Consider the following 24,229-nt stretch of genomic DNA (forward strand, 5'->3'; position numbering starts at 1 on the left):
TTTTTTGCATCACTCTCATTTTTCATCCCAATTTTTTCTCTCTCTTACCTGATTTTCAAAATTCTTTTTGAGTTCTTCCATGGCCTGAGACAAATTCATATATTTCTTGGAGATTTTGGATGTAGGAATTTTGATTGTTTTCTTCTTTTGATTATCTCTTTTGCATTTCTTTGTCAATATAAGAACGTTTTCTGGTCAGATTTTTTTTTTGTTTTTTTCATTATCTCAGTTTATTTCTTGAGTTTTCTCTTTGTTAAAATAGGTCTCTGCTTTCATTGAAGTGAATGCATAGTCAGAGAGCCTTCAGGGATTTTGTACAGCTGTTTTCAGAGATATTTCTAAGGTCCTTTAACTTTTTAGTTCCAATATGGAATGAACTAAGGAGAGGTCTTTACTTATTTCCTGATCTATGCTCTCATTTATGAGTGACTATGACCACAGGCACTCTTTTCTGTCCTTAATTTATGAGAACCAATTTGCTTCACTGTGGTTCCAAATCCTGATGGGTTAGCGCTTCTTCTTGTCCTTCAACTGATAGGATTTAGATGTGACTATGAGCAAAGCAACATAATTCTGCACCAGTGTTAGCAAATAGATCCCCATGATCTCTTTTTGACCAATCGTTTGTTCCCATTGCTGTCCACAAACAGGCATTACCATTGCTGATGCAATGGCTCCCAATGCCTGCTCCTGGTTTTCTGGGGCCTGATCTGTGCTGGAACAGTTTGTGTTGATTTTCTTTTCCATTCTCACCCTGTATCAATGGATCTTTTCTACTAATTTTCTAAGTTTCCTTGGGATGGAAAATGTTTTCACTTGTTTTTTGTTTTTTTTTGGGGGGAGGGATGGGTGGTGGTGGGGGGTTCTGCCGTTCTAAAAACTGTTTAGAGTCATTATTTAAAGACAATTGTAGAGACAAAATGGCTGAGTAAATTCAGAAATCTGCTTGACTTATCTCATTTTCCCTCAAAAACCATATGAAACAAATCTTCTGAACCAAATCTCATGAAATGAAACCACTCTCCATCTCAAAGGACACTGAAAAAAAACTTCGAGAAAGATCAGTATCACTGGGATGAATGGGGTGTTCAGTCCAGGTCAGATAGACTCTGAGAAGGCCAGTGAGAGGGTTTTAATCCCAGCAAATTAGCAAAAAAGAGCCACAGTCCTCACTCAGTAAAAGAAAAAAATCAGGGGGAGGGGGGCAAGTTCCATTCCCAAACTATAGGAAAACAGACTGTTTTCTGAACAGAGTAGGCAAAGCTATATCCTACAAAGACAAAGGGCGTCTGCACTCAAAAACCAAGGCTTAGAGTTACATAGGAAACTGGGGACAGCCACCTTTATCCTAGGAGCAGAGCTCCACCTTAAAGTAAAAAAAAAAAAAAAAAAAAAAGAGGAAATACCAATTGAAAAGGAAAGAAAATGAGCAAGAAGAAGAAAAGAACCTTGATCATAGAAAGCTACTATGGTGACAGGGTAGACCAAAGCACAAACTCAAAAGGAGGACAGAATGTCCACAGAAGAAATGTCAAAGACTGAGATAAATTGGTCTCAAGTCCAAAGAGGCTTCTTGGAAATGCTCATGGAAGACTTCAAATGACAAATAAGAGGTAGAAGGAAAAAAAAATGAGAAAATAAATGAGAGGTATACATGAAAGAGTCAACATTTTGGAAAAGGAAGGAAAAATATGTCTGAAGAAGACAACTATTTAAGCAGTAGAATAAACCAAATAAAAAAAAAAGATACAAAAGATAACTGAAAAAAATCACATATTAAAAACTAAAACAGGGAAAATGAAAGCTAATGACTTTGTGAGACAGCAAGAATCAGTCAAACAAACGTGAAAAAAATGGAAGAAAATTTGAAATACTTCATTGGCAAAACAGTTTACCTAGAAAATAGATCCAGGAGAGACAATTTCAAATTATAAATCTTTCTGAAGGCCATGGCCAAAAAAGAAACTGAACAGCATTCTACAAGAGTTCATTAAGGAAAACTGACCCAATATTCTAGAAACAGAGGTGAAAATACTCATTGAAAGAATCCATCATCCCCTCTGGAAAGAGATCCCACAAAAAAATCCCAAGGAACACTTTGCAAAATTCCAAAAGTAATGTCAAGGAAAAAAAAATTACTGCAAGCATCAGACAAAAACAATTAAAATATTAAGGAGGAACAATCAGGATTACCTAGGATATGGCAGCTTCTACAGTAAATGACTGGATGGCCTGGGATACCATATTCAAGAAGGCAAAGAATCTGGGGTTACTACCAAGAATTAACTACTCAATAAGATTCAGTCTCATCTTTCAGTAGAGGAGATGGATCTTCAATGAAGTAAGAGACTTTCAGTCATTCCTATGGGCGGAGGGTGGGGGGGTGGAGAACAGAATTAAACAGAAAATTTAATCAACAAACATAGGACTCAAGAAAAACATAGAAAGGTAAATGGGGGGAAATAATATATATATATATATATATATATATATATATATATATATTATATATATATGTGTGTGTGTGTGTGTGTGTGTGTGTGTGTATATATATATGTAAAGATTAAACTTTTTACATCTGTAGATGGGAAAACAATTTCTGTAATTCTTAAGAACTGTATCTATCACTGCATCAGACACAGGGAGGCATCACATGGACTGAGGTTGTGATGGTGAATGGACTGTGATGTGATGACATCAAAGAAAAAGACATTAAGGGCTGGGGGAAAAAAAGAAAAAAGAAAAGTTAAGACATAATGAAACAATTAGTTCACACCAAGAGGCTCAAAAGACCTATTATAATGGAGGAAAATAAAGGAGGGGGATAAATTTGTCTGAAGCTTGATCTCATCAGTTTTGGCTCTAAGAGGGAATAGTGAAATCTTCCAGTTAGTTATGGTAATCTATCTAATCCTATAAAGAAATAGGAGAAAGAGGTAAAAAAAAAAAGGGAGGATAGAAACATTAGGGGGAAAGGTAAGAGAAGGGGAAAGAGTTAATAGTTAATTATTTAAAATGTAGTTAATAACTAAAAGTTAGGGATAGAATGGATTAAAAAAATTACTGAGAGAAAAAGAGAGGGATGATAGGAAATAAGACAGTGGATAGGTGGGGCAAAAAACATAGGACTGAGGACAGGGTGGAAAGTGAGGAAAAAACTGTATACAAGGGAGAAAATAGCATGAGGGGAAATACAAATTTGATAATTATAACTGTGAATGTGAATGGAATGAACTCTCCCACAAAATGGAAGCAAATCCCAGAGTGGATTTAAAAACATAATCCTACAATGTGTTTTTAAAAAGAAAGTTTGACACAGAATCACATACAGAGTAAAGATAAAAGGGTGTAATAAAATTTATTATGCTTTGGCTGAAGTTAAAAAAACAAAAACAAAAACAGGGGGAACAATTCCAATCTCAGATAAAGCAAAAGTAAAAATACATCTTATCAAAAGAGATAAGGAGGAAAAGTACATCTTGATAAAGGATAGCATAAATAATGAAATAGTGATTATACTAAATGTGTATACACCAAGTTGCAGAGCAGCAAATTCCTGGAGAAGATTTTAAGCCAATTATAGGAAGAAATAGACAGCAAAACTATTCTTGTGGAGGATCTCAACTTTTCCCTCTCAGAATCATACAAGTCCAATCACAAAATAAGAAAAACAAACAAAAACAAAAACAAAAACTAAGGAGGTTAATTGGATCCTAGAAAATCTAGATATAATAGACTGCTGGAGAAAATTGAATAGGAACAGAAAGAAATATGCCTTTTTCATGGCAGTACATGGCACCTACACAAAAATTGACCATATATTAGGGCATAAAAACCTCAGAATCAAATGAAGAAAGGCAGAAATAGTAAATGTCTCCTTTTCAGAGTACAATGGAATAAAAAAATATATTCAATAAAGGTCCAGGAAAAGAAAGACTAAAAAAACAATGAGAAATTAAATAATCTAAAAAATAAGTGGGTCAAACAACAAATCACAGAAACAATCCATAATTTCATGCAAAAGAATGAAAATAATTGTTGGAATCCTTACTAACTGCTAACTAATTAGAGTTGATCTAATCTTACAAAAAGATGTTTTGGCCAGAACCTGAAACAAGGTACTAAGTAGAACTAATCAATACAAGGCTTGTGTTCACACCTTTACTCATTGGAGTCCACAAGTATGCTAGCTTCACAAAGTACACTTTCTAACTTCAAGGGAGTCCACACCTCCCTTAAAGCTCACTGGGCCAGAGAGCACTATGGGAGAAAACCCATAATCCCATTCTCTCAGAAGAGGCAGATAAAAGGCCAGCGATGAGGGATCTATGACAGAATACATTTTTTCCTCTTGGCTGGCTGATCGCGCTGGACTCAAGAGGAACGACTCTGGTGCAGAGAACACTTTGACGGATTTCAGTGGAGCTATGCCAGAAGCCCTCTCTCCACGGCAAGTTGGTGGCTGGGCTCCCCAGAAGGAGATAAGAGAGACCTTCCATCTCTGTCTTGGTTGGAGGCAGAAGAAAGCAGAGGCAGAGGCTGAAGGACAGAACCTTTGGATTTGGAGACATCCGAAGGGCTCTAAGCCTCTAAACCGGCTTTGCCTTGAGAAGAACAGGAACTCCAACATTTGAACTCATAACAATAATGAGACAATATTCCAAAACTTATGGGAAACAGCCAAAGTAGTTCTTAGGGGGAATTTTATATTTTTAAATAGCTACATAAATAAAATAAAGAGTATTTAAATGAATTAGGCATGCAATTATAAAAGCCAGAAAAAGAACAAACTAAAATCCCCCAAATACTAAATTAGAAATTTTGAAAAAGGAAAGATTAATAAAAGAGAGACTAAGAAAACTATTGAACTAATAAACAAAACTAAGAGTTTTATGGGAAAAAAAAACTAACAAAAATGGGAGATCCACTTTGTAACAGCCAGTTCTTGGAACAGTTGGTAAATTGGTGACTGCAAAGTGAGCTTCGTGAAGTGGTGCCAAAATGTCTGAAAGAAAAGTCTTAAATAAATACTGTCCACCGGATTTTGATCCATCAAAAATCCCTAAACTCAAGCTGCCCAAAGATCAGCAATATGTGATGAGACTGATGGCCACATTCAACATGAGATGTAAGACATGTGGTGAATATATTTATAAAGGCAAGACATTTAATGCTTGGAAGGAGACAGTACAGAATGATCTATATCTGGGACTCCAAATTTTTCATTTCTATATCAAGGGTACCCAATGTCTGGCTGAAATCATCTTCAAAACAGAACCTGAGAACACAGATTATACATACAGCATGGAGCTACCGGAACTTCCAGGCTGAAAAACTACTAAAAGAGGAAGAGAAAAGAGTACAGAAGGAAAGAGAGGATGAAGAATTAAATAATCCTATGAAGGTGCTGGAGAACCGGACCAAGGACTCCAAGCTGGAGATGGAGATCCTGGAGCACCTTCAGGAGTTGAAGGAACTCAACCATCACCAGGACAATGTGGACTTTGAGAGACAATGTTACAGCAGCACTGCATGTCCGGAAGTGCCAGGGAGAGCAGGAGGTGGAACAGAAGGCTATGGAGGCCATGATGAAGCAGACCTGGAGAGTCATCGAAGACTCAGACTTTGATGAGGAACCCACCCTCGTGCCTTCTGCCCACTTGGGATGCTCCCACAGCCATCTTCGAGGAGGTCCCTCAACTAAAAAAAGCAAAAGTTGAAGAGCTGGGAATGGAGTGTCTGTGCACTGGGCAGCAAGTCAAAGCTGACAGGCCTGATTGTAGCAAAGAAGGTAGCTGCCCACACCCAGCAGCAGCAATTTGCACATATTTTTCCCTTCTCCAGCACAAGCGTACCACTGAGTTTGAAGGAGACTAGCAGCTCTTCACCCAGGACCCTCAGTACCTCATCCTTTAGTCAGCTGGGAGCCTACTCAGACAGATAGCAGCAACAGCAGCTGAAGCATCAACCCTTCCCATTAAAGGGAGGCCCCTCCCCCATGGGACCAGACCCAGGAGCCAGGCTTCAGTGGATTTATTTCTTTGTTCCGTGAGCCCAGCAACATGAAGAAGAGGACCAGGACAGGAGCAACACTGCCAGAGCCTGTCTAGAGAGCTCACTGTGCTTTCCCTACTTCTTAGCCAGTTCCCCAGGAACTGGCTGTTCCTCTCCTCTCCAGGTCCATAGACTTTGAGAGGATTCTGTGTTGTGACACTCTTTCTTCCTTAAGGAGTGGCAACTGAAAATCTGCCATCCATTCCTAGCCTAATGCCCCCATGAGATCAGGAGTGATCTTATAGAAGATATTGGGACTCATTCATGCTTCCTTTGGCCTAGCTTCTTGTGCTCATTAAGCCCAGGTGGCCAGAGCAGAATTATTGCAGAAGCACACTGTTACCTCTTGCCATCTTTGGAACTTGAGGGCTTTTTTCTCCTTGATGCAGCCAGAATTAATTTTTTTTTTTTCTGTTGCTAGTATGTCATGGATCACATACTACAGAGAATGATGCTTGAGCCTTTGGGAATTGAATTATGAGAAACATGATGCTCTATCACAATGGACATTTTTTCCCCTCTATCTCCTTTCTTCCTAGACCTAAGTAACATATGGAGGCAGATCCTAAGACCAACAATGTAGCTACTGACCAGATCAGGCCAAACAAAAGTCACCATTACCCCTGCTCCTCTCATCTACCTCCCACCCCCAAATCCCACCAGCTCAACCTAATTTCTATCTATGTCATTATCTTAACCAAATAAAGGAAATAGAATGGGGGGGGGGGGGAACTAACAAAATAAATAAATAAATCTTAGTTAATTTGATCTGAAAAAGGAAAGAAAAACAAATTACCAGCATCAAAAATGAAAGAGATGAACTTACCAAAGAAATTAAAGCGATAATTAGGAACTATTTTGCCCAACTCTATGGTGGTAAGTCTGACAATCTAACTGAAATGAGTGAATATTAGAAAAATATAAATTGCCCAGGTTAACAGAAGAGGAAATAAAATACTTAAATAGTCCCATTGTAGAAAAAGAAATTGAACAAGTCATTAATAAACTCCCTAAGAAAAAGATATTAAGGGCCAGTTGGATTCACAAGTGAATTCTATCACACATTTAAAAAACAATTAATTCCAATTATATAGTAACTATTTCCAAAAAATAGATAAACAATTTTTTTTGGCCAAATTCCTTTTATGACACAAATATGTCACTGATATCTAAAACTGGAATGGCCAAAACAGAGAAAGAAAATTACAGACCAATATCCCAAATGAATATTTTATAAAATTCTTAAATAAAACAATAGCATGGACAGTATAGCAACTCATCCACTATGACCAAGTAGGATTTATGCCAAGAATGCAGGACTGGTTTAATATCAGGAAAACAATTATCATCATTGACCATATCAATAACAAACACAACATAAATCATATGATAATATCAATAGTTGCAGAAAAATGTTTTGATAAAATACAGCACCTATTCCTATTAAAAACATTAGAGAACATAAGGATAAAAAAAACTTTCCTTAAATAATAAATAGTGTCTATTGATAAGCTACTGCTAGCATTATTTATAATGGAGAGAAGCTGAACACATCCCCAGTAAGATCAGGGATAAAACAAGGTTGCCCATTATTACCACTATTACTCACCATTGTACTAAAAAGGTTGGCTTCAGCAATGAGAAAAGAAAAATAATTTTAAGGAATTAGACTAGGCAATGAGGAAATAAAACCATCACTTTTTGTGGGATGATATGAATCCTACAAAATCATCCAAATATACCAGAACAATTTCACAGCTGTAGTAAAGTTGCAGGATATAAAATAAATGTGCATAAATGATCAACATTTCTATATATTTCTCACAAGCCCATTAGGAAGAGATAAAAGGAGAAATTTCATTTAAAATTACTATATTCAAAATAAAATATTTGGGGTTCTACCTTCCAAGACAAATCCAAGAACTATATGAACACAATTAAAAAGCCCTTCTCACCCAAATAAAATCAGATCTAAACAACTAGAAAAGTATCAATTATTCATGGCTCAGCTAAGCAAATATAATAAAAATGACAATTCTGCCTAAACTAGTCTACTTGTTCAATGCCATATCAATCCAACTGCCAAAATATTATTTTTACAGAACTAGAAAAAATAACAAAATTCATCTGAAATAACAAAAGTTCAAGAATATCAAGGAAATAAATGAAAAAAAAAACAAAATATGGTGGCTTAGCTGCACCAAACCTAAAACTATATTATAAAGCAGCAGTAATTAAAACCACATTGGTATTGGCTAAGACATAAAGTGCTAGATCAGTGGAATAGATTAGGTACACATGACACAAAAATCAAAGCCTATAACAAGCTAGCATTTGATAAAACACCAAACTCCAGCTTCTTGAATAAGAAGTCAGTATTTGAAAAAAAAAAATTCTGGGAAAACTGCAATGTCAGAAAATCAGTATAAGCCTACCTCTCACACCCCATACTAAAATAAGATCAAAATGATTTGGACAGAAAGGATGATACCATAAACAAAAAAAGAACAAGGAATAATTTACCTGTTAGATCTTTGAAAGGAAGAATTTATGGCCAAAGAGGAACTAGAGAACATTATAATAGGCAAAGTGGACAAATTTGATTATGTTAAATAATTTTACAGAAACAAAAGCAACAGAAATAAGATTAAAAGGGAAGCACAAAGCTGGGAAAAAAATTACACTAAGTATTTCTGATAAAGGTCTCATTCTAAAATATGAAAACAACTGTCAAATTCATTAGAATACAAGTCATTCTCCATTTGATAAATAGTCAAAAGATATGAAAAGGCAATTTTCAGATGATGAAATTAAAATCATTTATAGTTATATGAAAAAAAAATGCTCCAAATCACTATTGATTAGAGAAACACAAATTAAAACAATTCTGAGGTACCACTTCACACCTCTCAGATTGACTGAGATGACAGAAAAATATAATTTAAAATGTTAGAGGGAATGTGGGAAGACTGAGACACTAATGCCTTGTTGATGGAGTGTGAAATGATCTAACCACTTTGGAGATCAATTTGGAATTATGCTCAAAGGGCTATACAATTGTGCATATTCTTTTGACTCAGCAGTGCCTTAACTGAGTCTGAATTTCAAGGAAATCATAAAGGAGGGGAAAGGACCAACATGTACAAAACTGTTTGTAGAAGCTCTTTTTGTGGTAGCAAAGAACTGAAAAAGGAATGGAAGCCCATCAATTGGGGAATGGCTTACCAAACTGTAGTACATGAAAATAAAGGTATATTATTGTTCTATAAAAAATGATGAACAAGATGATTATATCTTTGTAAAGATTTATATCTTTGATGTAAAGTGATGCTGAGAAAAACAAGTAGAACCAGAAATACTCTCTATGCAATAACAGCAAGAATGTGCAATGATCAAGTATAAAAAGATTTGATTCTTCTCACTGGTTCAGTGATCTAAAGCAATTCCAATAGACTTTGGACAGAAAATGACATCTGCATCCAGAAAAAATCTAAAGAGACAATATAATTCAACATATGCTATGTTCACGTCTTTTTTTTTTTCTTTTTTAATCTCTCCTATGGTTTTCCCCTTCTACTCGGATTTTTCTCTTTCCAATATGATTCATTAAGCAATGTGTATTGAAAATAAGTAAATTTACTATGCCCTCCAAAAAAAATAAATTAAGGCAATAATAGGGATTTGGAGAACTCAGATGAGTCCCTCTCTTTATTCTGCAATATTAACTCAGTTTTCCATCTTTCCAATTCCCAAAGAAACATTAGTATTGCTCATATCTCTTGTTCTTGGGATATTTTCTCCTTTTTATATATTTTCCTTTAGAAACTTTACTCACTTACATAGATTTAACATCCAGTTTTATGAAGATGAACCTTAATTCTACATTGTCACTTTTGATAACTCCTCTGTGTCTAAATTCACCTTTAGTTTCTTATTCTGTATTTTGAGGGCATAGTTTTATAACATTAATTCTTTCTATTTATTTATTTGTTTGTTTTTAACATACACTTTAATATTTTGAAATCCACTGTCTATTGCTCCCTATAAGCCTTTTCATCCCATTGAAAAAATAATATGAAATAATATATGCGTAATTATGTAAAACATTTCCGTACAAGCTATGTTGCATTTTTTAAAAAAACAAAATAATAAGCAAGAAACATGAAGTGCAAAACTGTTTTGATTTGACCTCATTTTTTTTCTAGCTTTTTAAGTTACTAGCTTCTTCTTGTATTGATCGTCTCTTTCTTTATTTTATGCAAATAAGCATCTGAAATACAAAATTTCTGCTAATAGCCCCTTTGGCTGCATCTACAAATGTTGGTATGTTGTCTCATTGTTATTATAATCTTGGATGAAATTATTGATTGTGTATATGATTTATTGTTTCACTGCTTCATTCTTTAGGAGTAAATTATTTAGTTTCTAATTAATTTTTGGTATATTTTACCCTGACTTTTATTGCATGTAGCATCATGATCTAAGAAAAATGTATTTACTATTTCTTCCTCTCTGCATTTGATTTTGAGGTTTTTATGTGCACAATGCTCATCCCCCTCCCCTCTTTCCCTCAATTTCAATAGGTCTTTATTGCTTCCTCATGAGATGTAATTTATTCCATTTTAACTCCATTTTCCTTTTTTCCCAGTAGAATCACCTTTCTTCCTCTAATTTTTTTTTTAAGTCATCACAGTAAAATTAAGTTATACATGCATTGTCTAGGTAAACCCATAACAAAGATACAGATCTCAAGAGTTAAATATATCATTTTCCCATATAGTGATATAATAAGCTTTTTAACATTTAAAAGAAAGTTTTTATTTTCTTTTTACCTTTTTATATTTCTCTTCAGTTTTGTATTTGAATGTCAAATTTTCTATTCAGCTCTGGTCTTTTCATCAGAAATAGATGAAATTCACCTATCATTGAATGTCCATCTTTTGCCCTGAAAGAATGCTTAGTTTTGTTGGATTGTTGATTTTAGGCTGCAATCTAAGTCCCTTTGCTTTTCAGAATATCAGGTTCCATGCCTTTTGCTCTTTTAAATTGGACGCTGCTAGGTCCTGGGTAATCCTGATTGTGTCTTTTCTATATTTGAATTGTTCCCTTCTGGCTGCTTGCAATATTTTCTCCGTGATTTGACAATTTTGAAATTTAGCTATGATGTTCTTTGGAGATTTCACTTTGGGGACTCCTTAAGGAGATGATCAATGAATTCTTTCGATAGCTATTTTACCTTCTGGTTCTCGGGCAAACATTCAGTTTTCCTTGATAATTCCCTCAAAGATGATGTCTAGGCTTTTTTATTCATCATGGTTTTCAGGAAATCCAAAAATTCATAGATTATTTCTTGTAGATCCATTTTCTAGGTCAGTTGTTTTTCCAGTGAGGTGTTTTACATTTTCATCTATTTTTTTTTCATTTTGTTGATTTTGTTTGACTGATTCTTGAAGTATCATTGAGTCATTCACTTCCATTTATTCAATTCTAATTTTTAGTGAATTATTTTCTTCAGTTAGCTTTTTTATGTCCTTTTGCATTTGGCCAATTGAGGTGTTTTGTTCATTGCATGTTTTTTCACATGTCACAAATTCTATTTTTCAAGAAGTATTTTCTTTTTCATATCTATTTTGTAAGGAGTTCTATCCCTTTTCCATTTCATCAAATCTCTTTTTAAGGAGTTTTCTTCAGATAATTTACATTTTTCCTTTTCCATGCCCTCTTGCAAAGATCTCATTTCCTTTCCCAATTTTTCTTCTATCTTTTAAGATTCATTTTTTTTAAAAATTCTGCCAAGAGAACATGAAAAGGAGACTAACTTACATCACCCTTTGAGCTTCATTTGAACTGATTTGCCATTAGAATCATCAGGGTGTGAGGTCTATTCTTCTCTTTTGCCATAAAAGCTGTCTATGGTCAGAGTTCTTTTTTATTTTTTTGCTCATTTTTTTTTTAAGGTTTAGGTCTGTTCTTAAGGCAAAGGAGTGCCATCCAATAGCCACTTTAGTTTGCCCTTGGTCTGGTGTTGCTGACTGGATTATATGTGGTCAGCTCCCATATTCTGGGGTTCAGGGGCTCAGAATATTGCCTAATTTATATATATATATAATATAATATTTATATTGCCTTTATTTTTATATATATGCTTTGGGTATCTTTTAGCTAATCTGCAGATTCACTGGCTTATAACCAGGACAGAGTAGCCTAAAATCCTTGCAGTACCTTTCTCATGCTCCTTACCCTAACTCCTTGCCCTAGGCTCCCTGAACTATGATCTGGACTTGGTAGCCTTTCTTCTCCTCTCTACCCTCCTACTTCCCCTCTCCCCCACCTCCCTGTCTGATTGAAACAGACCTTTTCCAAAGTATCTAATTCTGGAAATTTGTTGAATTCCAAATATTTGTGGGTTCTATAACTCCAAAACCAGTTTAGAGGCTTAATATGCTGTTGATTTGAGGGAAGCTTGAAGGAGGAGGCCAGGTAGAGACTGATCTACTCTCCACCATCTTGGCTCCACCTCCTCAATTCTAGTTTTTAAAGAGTTGCTTTCTTCAGAAAAAAAAAATTTTCCCTCCTTTTTCCAAGCTGTTGACTTTCTCATGCATATCTCTCATTTCCTTTCTCATTTTTTCTCCTACCTCTCTTATTTGCCTTTTAAAGTCTTATAAGAACTTCCAAGAAGCTTCACTGCTCCGGAAATCAATTCATATTACTCTGAGATTTCTTCTGTCCACATTTTATCCTCCTCTGAGGTGTGTTTTGCTCTACTCTGTCACCATAGTAGCTTCCTATGGTCAAGGTTCTTTTCAGCTTCTTATTTGTTTTCTTTCTTTCTTTTTTTTTTTTTTTTTGGTACTTCCTCTTTTTTCTTTTTTCTTTTTACCTTTTATGATTGAGCTGTACTCCTCATCTCTCTTCTTTCTCTTTTCAGGAAATAGCCTGATTTTCTAGGGTTTTCCTAGTGGAAAATGGAAACTGCTGCACACATTTGTTCCTCTACTGTGCCAGGGCTGAGGGTCTTAGTTGCTGACTTTAAGACCCTCTCACTGGTTTTCCTAGAGTTTGTCTGTGCTAGAGTCAACATTCTTGTCACCTCAGTGAGACTGACTTGTCTTTAAGTTTTTCCAGTCTACCTTGAGCTGAAGAATGGTTTCATTCCATCAAATTCTATTCAAAGTCTTGATTTCATGTGATTTTCAAGGGGAACTTGAAAAGTTTGAACAGCTTTCTGGCTTTATACTACAATCTTGGCTCCCTACAAAACTATTTAGACATTATTTCCCTTAGCTTCCCAAACTCTGAGAAACTTATTCTTCCCTCTCTCTCCCTCTCTCTCTCTCTCTCTCTCTCTCTCTTTCTCTCTCTCTCTCTCTCTTTCTCTCTCTCTCTCTCTCTCTTTTTTCACAGAGAACAATTCTTTCATATGTCTCTTTGTGCCTTTGTAGTGGCTGGCCCACATGTCTAGAGTTTACTTATTCCTTATCTCCCCTCAACATGGCTTTCTCTTTGACACAGAGTTGAAACAATAAAGAAATGTGTACTTCTCATATGATCTTATATTGACCACTTTATATTAATTTATATTTTTTCACTTCATATTTGTGCTGCATATATTTAAATATGTATTTGTAATTATCCTGAAAATAAAGATTATCTTTTTTCCCCTTTGTCCTTTTATCCATATCATCTAGCACAGTTCTTGGTACAAAGTAGGCATAATAAATATTTAATGATTGATTAATCACTCCTCCATCTGACTTCACTTTTCATGTCAGTGATAGCATCATTTTTTGCTTTTCATGATCAAACCTTTATTATTGTTGACTTTTCCCTTTTCCTGTTGTATCATATTTGCCAAATTCTTGGTGATTCTGCCTCCATATCTTACATGTGTTTCCTCTTCTTGATTTTCATTGTTACCACTTAAGGACAAGATTTTATTAACTCTCCTCTAACATATTTCAATAAATTATTGACATGCTTTCATAAGTTTCATTTTTATCTATTCCCTCCAATTCATCCTTCAAGAAAGTTCTAATATATAAGTTGTTGTTCATAAAACCTCATTTTTTTTTAATGAAAAAACTATTGCCCTTTAAATAAAATTCCTAACTGAAATGCCTAACAACCAAGGCACTTTTTTATGCTACCTTTCTAGCAATATTTTTTATTATTCATAATTTGTATACTACCTGAAAGGCTTTTTGTTTCTTTAATAGATGCTGCTTTCTTTTCCATCTACCTTTGCTCACATTATTCTCTGTATAAAATGACCTTTTATCAGATGTCAACACTTGCATGAATCCTTCCTTGATTAAGGTTATCATTTCTTTTCATTTAATTTAATTTAATTCCATGCTTTGATCAGAATCAGAACTTTTGTTGAATGAGCAAGTATCAAATTTCTCTGTCTATATTTTGCATCAGAATCTGGTGTTTGTTCATAGATCAACCACAGAGTTTTATCGGGGGGAGGGGATAAAATTTTGCTTGATTGCTAATGAAAAACTTTCATGAGTAGATGGCTAATGATGACATTTGGGTCCTAGAAATAATTAGGGGTAAGTACAGGGGATTTCTTACTTAGGAGAAGGGAAGAATAGTGAAGGAACAAATTTGATTCCACAAAAACTTCACAACTACCAAGACTTTAACATGAGGTAGTTGTTTATTTATAGAGATAACAAACTCATGCTGGCCCCAAGGAACAGATTAAAATGTGATTGGGAAATATTTAGCAAAAAATAAAAATAAAAATACAATACATCACAATGTTAGTTTGTGGTTTTTTAAATTAATATGTAGAAATACCAATCTGTTTCTATTTTTTTTGACACCACTCATGTATTCAAACTAAAGGAACACTAGTAGTTATGTGGAGAGAGTAAGGGAGTTAGAGTTAAGAAGACCTGAATTTTAATTGCCTTGTAATTATTTATTAGCCCTATGACCTTAGGAAAAGTCATTCGACAACCATTAACTTCAGTGTTCTCACTCTTATGAGAGAATTATAGCAAAGATAATCAAATGACATTATATATATATATATATATATATATATGTGTGTGTGTGTGTGTGTGTGCATTCAAATTTCAAGCTACTACTTGCAGTGTATATATTTCCAGCAGCACCTACACATCTCAGAACTTCATTTTCCTAACTGCAGAATAAACACATTACAGTAGATGATTTTAATGCATTGTAAGATTTAATCCTGTGACCTCTGTTTTAAGGTGGTTTGTCTTTCAATAATATCCTAATTCATTGCCAGATTTCAAATACTGAGATGGCTGCTGTTTTTGTTAAATCTCTTAAGTTATTTCTGACTATTAATGACCCCATTTAGCATTTTCTTGTGAAGATATTGGAGTGATTTGTCATTTCCTTCTCCAGCTCATTTTTCACAAATCAGAAAAAGAGGTATACAGAGTTCGGTGACTTGCCTAGAGTCATACAGCTAGTAAGTGGCCAAGACCAAATTTGAACTTTGGTTTTTCTTACTCCAGATCTGGCATTCTATCCACTGTACCACCTAGCTGAATATATGTATGTGTGTGTGTGTGTGTGTGTGTGTGTGTGTGTGTGTGTGTGTATAAAGCTAATCTACATACACACACACATACATACACATTCACCTCTTCAGCTTTGTTTCCAAGATAACCAAAGGCATATTTCCTTTTTTAGGTCCTTTTATAAGAACAAATCTTTTTTTATGATTAATGACATCTAACATAGCTATTAAAAACTTGTACCTATATAAGATTTTCCCAAAGTCTTAGTGTAGTTTAAAGTTCTCATACCTTAAAACTACAATAAGTTTTTGGGTTATTGCATAAAAGAATAGTTATCATGGAAATATGGTTATTATAGCTATTTATGTTAAGCACATCTACACTATGAGCCACATAAATTTTTTTTACTGAACAAAACTTAGTTTTATGTCCAAAAATATATTAGTTTGAAAAAGATTTTTTTAATGAAAGATTGCATTTTTATAATTGTCATATGCTAGCCTTTTCAGATTTTAAAAATGGACTCTTTTGAATGGTATGAATGAATGAACATACACTGACATATACATTTTGCTATGGCTTGAAATTGTATATTCACAAGGAAACACTGTTGTGAAAATTTTTCTACCAAGAATAGCAAGGACAACTCATCTATAATTTATATATTGAGAGTTGCAGGAGCAATGATAACTGAAGTGACTTGCTCAGGGCCATACAATTAATATGTATCTGAGTCAAGATTTGAATCCAAATTTTCTACCTAACCTCAATGGCAGACTGAGTCTTCTCTAACAAATTCATCCAAAAATACATGCATGAATAAATCTAGCACTGTATTGGACATATGTTTTTGCAGAGAACATGTTGTTAAATATTTTCCAGCACACACCTAAATACATGCAACACAAATCTAACATATGATGCATATATATGCATGTTTTATTTACATTTATATGTATATGTGTGTGTGTGTATATATATATATATATACACTTGTGTATATATAAGTAGACATGCATGTTCCCTTCTTCAAAACCATGAGAGATAATTCAGAAACAGACAAGCAGAAAAATATGTGAAAGGGTATCCTTTTACTCCAATAGCAGTTAATAATGAAAATAAACCAGATAGAAAGAATGGATACCATATTCTGCTTTAAATCATCTTTATTATGCTTTTTAAAATCTGCTAAAGAATACCTTTACCTGTTTAATATTAGTTCTCAAGTTGACCCAGTCCTTATACTTTCTATGTCCCTTTATTTGTAGTCTTAAGGCTGAAGAATTCTGTGAGTCACATAAAGGAGAGTGATGTTTTCCATTGTAGAACTGGGGGTTAAATCTTTTGCCTAATGTTGGAGTTTTGCTTTCTAACGGGTTAAAATGAATAGGCACTATTTCATAGCTATATTTCCAAAAGTAGAGTTAACTACTGCAAATATGTTAGAATTCTTACAAGGTGCTAAGTAAGTGGAATTGAGGAGACAACGGTTAAATATAATTTAGCATTGATTTAATCCTACAACAAGTAATGGTTTCCTAGTCATGTAATGATTGGAGTATACTTAGTGTGCAGCATATAAGCAAGAAGCTCTCAGGGCCAAAGAGCATTCTGGGAGATTGAGAAGCAGAATGGATTTAGTTGGGCAGAATGAAGAAGACAGAAGAGGTGGCAGACTGTTCTGTGCAGAACACTGAAAGCAAGATCTGGAAGGCCTCCAGAAAGCTCGCCAAGTTCCAAGTAAAGGAAAGAAAAAATAAAGGAACTTGACTTTAACAGCTGGCTGCATTTGAGGTGATTATTACACTGAACTGAAACTAAGGCTGCCTCCAGAATCACTCCCCCCCCCCCAATTGAGAAACCTGCTCACAGAGAAAAATATAATATTAGAGAAAAGAACGTTACACAAATATATGCCATACTTTATAAATCTTCCCTCTATACATGAGCTTAAGAACAACTGTCTATTTTATAGACACACATGAACACTTACACATCCATATTTCCATGCAGATTGTTTGACATAATTTGGTACACAAGTAGCCCCAAGGTCAGAGTGCTAATCCTGAAGTCTAGAATACCAAGTATTCAAATTCTGTCTCAGAGATTAACTGGCTGTCTAGACAATTCACTTTAACCTCCATTTGAATCTATTTTCTCATTTGTAAAATGGGAATAACAATAACACCTATATCTGCTGTAAAAGAATAATTGTAGTTGCAAATTGTTTTTAAGCATTGAAACTGTATAAATGCCACTGATTATTGTTGTTATTGATACTGATAGAGAATAAACCAGGAAGCCAGGAAGCCAGAACTCTGTAACATACATATATATGTATGTATGTGTGTGCAAAATTAATCTACACACACACACACACATACACACACATTCACCTCTTCAGTTTTGTTTCCAAGATAACCAAAAGATTTCCTTTTTTAGATCCTTTTATAAGAACAAATGTTTGTTATGATTAATGACATCTAACATAGCTATTAAAAACTTGCATCTATATAAGATTTTCCCAAAGTCTTAGTGTAGTTTAAAGTTCTCACAACCTAAAACTACATGTCCTTTCTCAGACATAGAAGATATATCACTCTAAGGCATTTAAATTCACACACACACACACACACACACACACATATATATTATGATATATATTATGTATATAACATAGTTGTATACAATATAATAATAAAATATGTAATATTATATTGTATCATCTAAAATATATTATATATGATAATGTGACATACAATTATTAAATATGATATATATTATGTGTTATTATTTTCTTTTGGCAGGCAATGGGTTAAGTGCCTTGCCCAGGCTCACAGCTAGTAAGTGTTAAATGTCAGAGGTCAAATTTGAACTCAAGTCATCCTTACTTCAGTGCATTATCCACTGCACCATCTAACTGCCCCTAAGACATTGAATTTAAATGAGAACATTTTTAGTTTCTTTCCCTGGGAGTTCCCTTTAGCACTGAAATCAGAGATCTGTTCTCTATGTCCTATATACACTCTTACTTGCAATTGAAATTCAAAAGCAATTAACAAGAAAAATGACCTGCTCATTCATTAAATGTGACAGATATTGAGGAAAAAGATCTCCCAAGAGAACTAAATAAATTGTAACTTCAAACAGAGAGCTGGATTCATTAAGGTCAAAGCTGACAATTTGTTTTAATTTAGTTAAGAAGTGTCATTTAAACAATATCTGACTTTCTGTTTGTAGCTTATCTATTGGTGTACCAGATGTAAATGAAATGTGCATTTTGTTATGTCTTCTGCAAACTAGTGATTGTTTGATACATTATAATTCCCCAGAATAGCCCCAGAGGCTGCTGCTGCTGCTGCTGCTGCTGCTGCTGCTGCTTCTTCTTCTTCTTCTTCTTCTTCTTCTTCTTCTTCTTCTTCTTCTTCTTCTTCTTCTTTTCTTCTTCTTCTTTTCTTCTTCTTCTTCTTCTTTTCTTCTTCTTCTTCTTCTTCTTCTTCTTCTTCTTCTTTCTTCTTCTTCTTCTTCTTCTTCTTCTTCTTCTTCTTCTTCTTCTTTTCTTCTTCTTCTTCTTAATTTGGGTTCTTGCTGGGTATCTGTTCACTTCTCAGTTGCCTCCATTTTCAAGTTATTTTATATGAAAAGCCCTGAATGAGTTTTGCAGTGTAATGTCACTGTTGTTAAGCAAAGTATATTATTATGACAGAATAAATGGGAAAAAAGAAACAATTATAAGAAATACATCAGCACTTGAAGAAAGAAACTTGATTTGTAAACACTGTTGGGAGGTAATAGATTAAGCTATTTTATCAATCAGTATAAAACATGTAAATCTTTCTAAAGAAAGTTCCATATGTGTGACCTTTCCCTTTCAGACTTCCTGGAATTTTCAGGTATAATACTGAAAGAGATAATGTAGCTATTAGATAAAACATTGAGCTTTTATCCATGCAATTTTAGAGAAAAGTTAAGGACATTTTAATCATGTGTAAGCATATGATTCATTTCATATTCTCCACAGTCTCCAGGAACAATATGTAAGTAATATGATATTAATGTTATTTTAGCTTAAATCATATCAAAACTTGGGTAAAGATACTATTTTATAATGTATACAAATTCTGTGTCAATTTTGGTGGTTATTTATAACAAGTAATTTGGTTCTATATTTTATAAAAAATAATATTTTGGATGGTCTAGATTAGTTAATAATTGCATTTAAGAAAATAATTCCATTTTCATTAATATTGTAAGAAATAGCATTATTTAGTTTTTACAGTTATAAAAATTAAAATGGTTAAATAAAATAAATTAGGAAATTGAAACCCACAGGGACATTGGAGGTGTCTAGAGTGAAAGATATCTCACCCAAAATAGAATAAGAATGTAAGCTCCTTAAGAGCATGGACTGGGTTTTATAAGCAGAGGAGCTGGCCTGAAATTTGAAAAGAATCTTTTATTCTTTTCCCCTACCTTTCCACTGTTATCTTCCCCTTCTAGAATAGAAGCTCCTTAGGAGCAGGGACTGGATTGAGTGAGAACCACACAATGCTATTAAGCATTTGATAGCCTAGGCTTTCTTACCTCATTTTTAGAAATTGTGTCTTAGAAACCCCAGGAAATTGGGGAAAGAGTCAGGGAATTGGGGAGAGGAGCTTACATTCAGGAATAAAAAATATAATTTCCATTGCCTATAGGGGTGTGTCTCTATCTAAAACAATACTTTGTATGTCAGTGACTTTTCCACTCCCCTGCCTCCACCCACCAAAATCGTCATTTCCTATACAACATATCAGGACTTGCACAAAGAGTGGGTGGGGGCCATTCTCTCTCCAAGCTTATCTATTAATAGAGTATGGTCCAATTACTATTTAGCCTCATGTGCTTGGGACCTCAGTGCATCAACTCAAGCCTCAGCCCATTACAAGTGACTGTATCTTTTCTCATGAGAAAGAAGTAAACTTCTACACTCATACTTGTACTTTATTATCTTAGTGATTTTTACTATTCCACACAATATTATGACATATTTATTCTATGAAGGAATTGAGAAATAAGTAGGGGAGGAAGCTGTTCCATCAATTTATGTGGATGAATAATGAAACAACTCACATTTATATACTTTAAGCATTACAAAGCACTTTACAAATATCATCCATCCTCACCACAATCCTGAGAAGTATATCAATACTATTCTAGTTTTACAAAAGAGACACTGAGGCAAGCAGAGATTTAAAGTAACTTGTGTAATGTCATATAGCTATTAAGTATATGAGACTAAATTTGAATTCAAGTCATCCTAATTCCTGGTTTAATAACCACTTGTTCATGGCTTTCAAAATCATGAATTCTTTAATAATTATGAGTGTAATCAGCCACCAACCACTGCATGTCTCAAGCTATTTATGTCACTCAATAACATATCTTGCAAAAAAAACTATACTTCACATTCTCAACTATTTTAACTATGATTCTAACACAAGTAGAATTGTTATAATTGTTATATAATTTTTCCTTTTATTATTTTACTTGGTTTTGTCTTAGGATCATCTTTTGATTGATATCAGTTGTACTATAGTTTTGAGTTCCAGGTCTGTGTAATCTTACTTTTGAAATGTTATTTCTTCCCTTATTTATACTAGTGGCAAACTCAATACATCTCTCTCATATCTCAATAAATATGACCATAAACATGAAATAAGTTATGAGATTAATAGAATTTTGGGTTAGAAATTATGAAGACAGTGTCGAGTTTAAAGATAGAATACAGGAATGTCCCTCAGAAACAACAATAAATCAAGTCTCTAAATGGATTCTGGATAATCAGAATCCACAAAAATTGAGTTTAAGATAACATAGAAGGGAGGATTCCAGGAAGATGGTGGAATAAGTCAGTAAATTGAAAGCTCTCCCAATTTCCTCCACAAATAAAACAAATTTGTACTTAGGGCAAACATAGATTGGTGAAAAATCAAGAAGACTTAGGGCAGAAAAAAGTCCTCCTGAGACAACCCAAGATCTGAAGAAAAACCCTGTGCTAGGGATTAACCCATGTAAAGTACAAAGAACTCTGAGCTATCTTTGCAGAAACATCAATTGGGGACAACTCAGGCTACCTGGATGTGACTGGAGCTTCTACAGGAACCACAAAAACTTTAATCTGCTGGACTGTTTGTGGAGTTCAGGACTGAGTCTTGGAAGGCCAAGGAAACCGCTAATTAGGAATGCCAGGCATAGCTGTACTACTGAAAGAAGGAACCAGTACTGGGGGAATGCAGAAGCAGCAGTGCAGGGATACTGCTGGCTGTAGGCACTTGATAGAAAGTGAAGTTCTTGGTTTGGGGTTCCTGTTCAGAAGTAAGAACTGAAGTGAAGCTTGAAGCACCATCTTCCCACTCCATGATTATAAATGCTTACATTAATAACCCTTATTTAAAAAAAAAAAAGCAGCAAAGAAGAAAGAATGCCACCATTGAAGTATATCATAAGAACAGGAAGATTAAGGTTTATCTTCAGATGATACTTTAGTAATAATAATAATAATAATAATAATAATAAAGTTTCTATTCCAAAGAATAACATGAAATTGCTCCTTGCCCATAGAGAATTTGTAAAAGAACTCAAAAAAGAATTTAAAAATCAAATAAGAGACACTAAGGGGAAACTAAAAAATAAAATAAAAAAAGAAACTACCTAAGAAAAACCAGAAGATTATGGAAAAAAGTAAATCAACTAGAAATGGAGCTAAAGTCTCAAAGATGAAAATATTTTTTTGAAAATTAGAATTGGACAAGAGGAAGCCAGGAAAGCTATGAGCCCAAGAAACAATGATGCTATTAAAAATGAGAAAATAGAACAGAATATGAAACTCTTATTTAAAAAATGACAGATGTGGAGAACAGATCAAAAAAAGAAAATATAAGAATAACTGGACTGCCAGAAAATTGTGACTAAAAAGAGAACTTTAAAACAATAATGCAGGAAAGAATCCAAAAAACATTGTTCTGGAGTGATAGGTGAGGGGAAAGAAGAAATAGAAAAAAAAAAAAAAAAAAACAACTACCAATAATCACCTGAAAGAGATCTTTTGTGGAAAACTTACAGAAATATTACTCCTAATTTTGAAACCCTGAGATCAAAAAGAAGGTTTTGCAAGAAACAAGAAAAACACAAATCAAATATTCTGAAGCTACAATAAGAATCATACAAGACTTATCAGCAGCTACAAGAAAAACCACAGGTCCTGGAATAATATCTAATAATGATCAAAAGAAGTAGGCTTGTGACCAAAAATATCATATCTAACAAAATTACCCATAATTTTGAATGAGAAAAAAATCAACAGTCAAAGACCTTGCAGATTTTCAGAACTTTCTATCAATCAAACACAAACATAACAGAAAATTTAACACTTAAGAGTCACTATCAAAGATTGATTTTAAGGAAATCAACATGAACAAACTCTTTAAACATGGACAAATTGTTTATTTTTTCCCAAGGGAAATGTAAGTTAGAAATTCAAATAATCCATGAACTACCTCCTGAAAGAATCCCCCAAATGACTCACTGTAAGGATTATTGTAGTTAAATTTAAAAATTATCAGATATAGGAGACAATATTATAAGCAGCCATTAAAAAACAAGTCAAATCTTTAAGAACTACAATTAGAATTACTCAGGATTTTGCACCTTCCATACTAAAGTATGAGAGAGAGTGGAAAATGATATTCCAGAAGGCAAAGAAGTGTGGACAATAACAAAAAATCAACTACTTAGCAAAATTGAGCATTATAATATAGGGGGAAAGATGGAAAGCCAACAAAATAGGGGTTTTTTGATCCTTTCTAATGAAAGACCAGAACCGAACAGAAAATTTGATTTTCAAATACAAGACTCAAAAAAGCATATAAGGGTAAAGAGCCAAGAAAAATGTGGAGTCAGAGCCAAGATGGCAAACAATACACAGGTCTTTGGGCTTTTCCTAATTTTCCTCAGATCAAAAGCACATCAAGCCTCTGAACAGATTTTGGAATGATAAAACCCAAAAATATTTGGGAAATAACAAATTTCCATCAAAAGATGTTTTGAAAGAACTTCAGGAAAGATCTGTCTCAATCAAGCAAGGGAGGAAGTAGCCCAGTGCAAACACAGCACGGAGACATTGGTTGAAGAGACCTCCACTGGGAGTCAGAGAGCTAAAATACAGCAATGTTCACTACTCTATTCTAATTCAAAAGCCAGTTGATCAGCAGAATAGCTATGAGACCGCTAACAAAAATACAGAAGGCAAATAGTGAGCCTCTGAATCCAGTATAAAAAGCTGTTTTTGTACATCACTACACAGCAGAAGGAAGCTAGGGCAGAATGAAGCCACTGTTGCCTATAGAGGAAGCTTGGGACAATCTCCCCATTTCTGTGAGAGCAGACCTCAACCTTTAGAAATCAACAAAAAAGCAAAAAGAGCTTTGACCATAAATAGCTTTTATGGAAACAAGGAAGAACAGACCTTAACCCTTGAGGACACTAGAGGCAAAAAGTCTCAAGATAAAGCAGCAAACAATGATATAAATTTATGGGGAAAACTTTACCCAGTGTAAACTTTGCCCTGGCAGCAAGCAATAGTAGATCATCAGAGAAGCTATAAACACAGGGGATAATCCCAA

The 24,229-nt window shown here is 34.2% G+C and overlaps 1 pseudogene; it reads left to right on the forward strand.

Moving 5' to 3' along the window:
- Positions 1–5,001: 5,001 nt before the first annotated feature.
- Positions 5,002–5,960, forward strand: LOC127558006 (splicing factor YJU2-like; annotated as a pseudogene).
- The last annotated feature ends 18,269 nt before the right edge of the window (positions 5,961–24,229 follow it).

This window comes from Antechinus flavipes, chromosome 3, assembly GCF_016432865.1.
Source record: "Antechinus flavipes isolate AdamAnt ecotype Samford, QLD, Australia chromosome 3, AdamAnt_v2, whole genome shotgun sequence".
Lineage (NCBI taxonomy): Eukaryota > Metazoa > Chordata > Mammalia > Dasyuromorphia > Dasyuridae > Antechinus > Antechinus flavipes.